The sequence below is a fragment of the Chelmon rostratus genome, chromosome 18 (genome assembly GCF_017976325.1).
Source record: "Chelmon rostratus isolate fCheRos1 chromosome 18, fCheRos1.pri, whole genome shotgun sequence".
Classification (NCBI taxonomy): Eukaryota; Metazoa; Chordata; class Actinopteri; order Chaetodontiformes; family Chaetodontidae; genus Chelmon; species Chelmon rostratus.
In genome coordinates this window covers 22,510,412-22,514,097 of record NC_055675.1, presented here as the reverse complement: position 1 = coordinate 22,514,097, position 3,686 = coordinate 22,510,412, and positions in this window count along the sequence as shown.

The window sequence follows — 3,686 nt, the reverse complement described above, 5'->3', positions numbered from 1 at the left end:
GTTGTTCAGTCTCTTCCAGCTGGTGACGCTGTACGAGAGCAGCTGCTGCTGGTTGAAAACACTGCCTTACTTCTACTGTTTCATGTCAGTGAAGGAAAACTGCCAGATACGCGACCACATATTGTTCACAATTACTCTACAACTTTGGGTCTACTACTTATTTTCTACAATGACTTCCCGGATCATGCATCCCGCACATGGCTGTTAGCAGAGTGTGTGTGCTGAGCTGTTAGCATGGAGCACCTGACGTAATGTCCAACAGCACACATGGATGACTTTGACGTCTGTTGTTTCAGCACTAGCTTTACCAAACGGCTCATCTGCCAGACGCTCACTTCACAGCTCGCAGCCGTTTACTTGCTTTCCACGAAAGGTCAGACATGAACCTGCAATGCCAGCTCGTCACCAGTGACATGTTTTCAGAGTTTTATTTGCTGGAAAGGTCTTTCTTGACATATATAATCATATCTACCACACTGACAAAAGCTGAGAAGACTCTAAACCTGCTAACTGGTTAGAGCTGTGACAAACAAATGAGAACATATGGCGATGATTAACTATCTGAAGGTGTCTTGGAGCTTTTCAGGCAATCCTCACAGAATATGTCACAGAAGATATTTCCAATCTTATGGAGGCACAGACTGTTTGGTTTGGGGAAGACCTCGTCGGTGCTGGTCTTAAAGCTGACAGTATCCTGGTCTAAATCCTGGTCTAAACTGTTCTAGTGCTCCCTTTAAACATGAGTCTGTACTGTACCTCATCGTGCACACCATGCTGGCTCGACTGTCTGTCTTATATGTAATAATTCGGCTAAATCTGGACTTGACCAAACTCTCTACTGTACTGTACTTTGTTTCATTGTTATCACATCAAGCCAAAGATGAGGAGTCATCTCTAGTCTTCTTTCCAGAGGTGCTTGGAAGATCCTTTTGATTATCAGACATCTGGAGTGGAGTGAAGTTTAAACTGGAACAATGAGGATTGCTGACATGTCATTCAAAGTGGACTCATTAAGGGCTATTTCTGATGGTAGTTCCTGACAGCTTCTCACACAAAGAGCTAGAGGAGTTTACTGAACAGTGAGCACAGTATTGATCGAGCAGATGCTAAATGAATGAGTGTCCGACTGAAAAAGCATTCGGCTGCTTCCAGTGTCGGCTCTGAGCAGACGTTCAGGTCTGAGGGCAGAAATGGTTTAGTCCTGCAGCCGGACGATTAGTTTCAGCTTCACGCCGTCATCCGTCTCATTCATCTGTCGTTCCTCCTGTAGCTTCAGTGTTCTCCAGCTACTATATGGCTCTCTGTTCCCTGAGCTTTCATCTGTCCGTCTGCCTATCCATCCATTTATCCATCCATCCATTTATCCATTTATCCATCCATCCATCCATCCATCCATTTATCCATTCATTTATCCATCCATTCATTTATCCATCCATCCATCCATCCATCCATCCATCATCCACCCATTTATCCATCCATTGTATTTTCCTCATGAAGCCCCTCATTAAGCTAATGCATTCCCTGGCCCCTTACCCTAACCTTAACCATCACAACTAAATGCCAAACCCCAGTCCTTAATCTAATTCTATGTCTTAACCTTCAAACAGCCCTTTGAAGTTGTGAGAATTTGCCAAAATGTCCTCACTTTGTAGGTCAAAGTGTGTTAAAGTGTGTTCTTGGTATATTTTATTGTCTTAGTCTTGTCTTATTTTTATTGCATTTATGCATATTTTTACTGCATGTTAGTTTATTTTATTCTATTATCTCTATTTTATTATCTTTCTTATTATCTTGTTTCTAACACGGGGGTTGCAATGCAAATTTCGTTGACATTTCATGCTCAATGACAATAAAGGCAATCTTGAATCATGAATCTTAACCATGTAGCAAGTACAAGAACACGTTGACTTGGGTCTCTTTTGGGCTCATTACACATTCCTGGAGACTCACCTGAACCACTGACCCAAAAATCAGCTTTTCCCCAAATGAGGACTTGCCATCCAAAATTAACTGGTCTTTAGTCTGAAGGTGCAAAAGTAGGCAGAGTCAGAAACACACACACACACCCAGAGACACCTCAGCTCCAAACAGTATGCTACGCTTGAATGGCACCTCAACTCCTCTGTACACTTAAGATCACACCAGTCACACTACAGCTGTCATTTCAACACCTGTCATTGCTCAACACCATATTTTGCCTCATTCATCCCCCTTCTATTATTCCAACTATATTCACTGTTATTCAGCCCCTGGCTAAAATGAAGCAGTGCAGCTCAGCGTCAGCCTTTCTGCAGCCCGCCGCGTTTTCTTCAGATTCTAGAGAATTGCTCTGGAGGAAAGGTTGTATTAGGAACAAAATGGGAAGGAGTTCGTCCTCTGGGGAGCTGGAACGTGCTTTGTTTTTAGATGGAGACACTCCAGGGGCGACTGTGGTTTCATTAACGTCATTGCTGGGGGCCGCAGATATCCACAGCATGTTTCGTGGTGCTTCACCGAGTTTTGCTTCATGCTTTGGACTTCAGACAATATTTTTGAGATTATTTTGCACCAAGTGAAAAGCCAACAAGCCAGCTGACACGCCTGTAATGTTTCACAGCTACTATAAAGTGTTGATGTCGTTAGTTGCTCTCAGAGAGAGGACAACTGTACATTGTAAACGCCTAGTTGACATCCATTCCGACCCACATACTTGCATGGTTGTTAGCTGTTATTCGATATCATGTACAGTAAGAAGTTTCTCGCCCAACTGCCAATCAGAACATGTTGATATACCATGCGAAGGATAAATCAAAGAAAAAAATATCTTCTTTAAAATTCTATATTTTCACCAATTTTTAAGGAGATCCTGTATATTTAAATACATCTTTCCCTTTGAAATATTGCAAAATGAGAATATACACTATATGGACCTAACAGCTATGAAGACTAAGCTTAAACAAAGTGAATGTAAGAAAGACTAATGCATTTCACTGCATTAGTTTTGATATACATGCATACTGAAGTTTTCCTCTGCAGGCTGTGGTGTTGAGTCTTTACAGTCTGATAAAGTTCATTACTGTTCCTGTTTGTTCACTATGGAAGTCTAATGTTGAGAATGCTCTGTATTGTGCTGTAGCCGTCTTTGTGTGACTGTTGTAAATATGTCAAATATTGTGTATTTTCTGTGTATGACTTTGTGTAAACATGTGTACATACATTTATCTCCCTTGTACAATCGGTCCTATTTGTCTGAGTGTTCTGGTGATGTTGCATAAATCCACATGTCACATCTGTGATGTTTGATATTTCATTTTTATGTGTGGCAAGTTTTTTGTAAAGTGAAATAAAAGACTGCAGATCTGCGGCCGAGTCACTGTTTATGTCACTAATCCAGTTCCAACCGGCCATCAGACACCACGAGGTCCAACAGTGGCTCTTGTGGGGCTTTTGATCGTATTGCCTGATCTTCATCAGCAGATGGAGTTTCAGTTTGCCCAGTTGTCAATCACATATTCAGAATTGCATTTTTCTCAGTGCTTTAGGGGAACAGCAGTTTACAAAACATCTACAATTCTCAACATCTAATATTTCACGTGGTCAGCCTCCATCTGCTGATGAAGAACATGCAACACAATGATCGAAAGCTCCAGAACAGCTACTAATGGACAGCTACTGATGAACGTTCAATCACAACTTTGATATTTCCT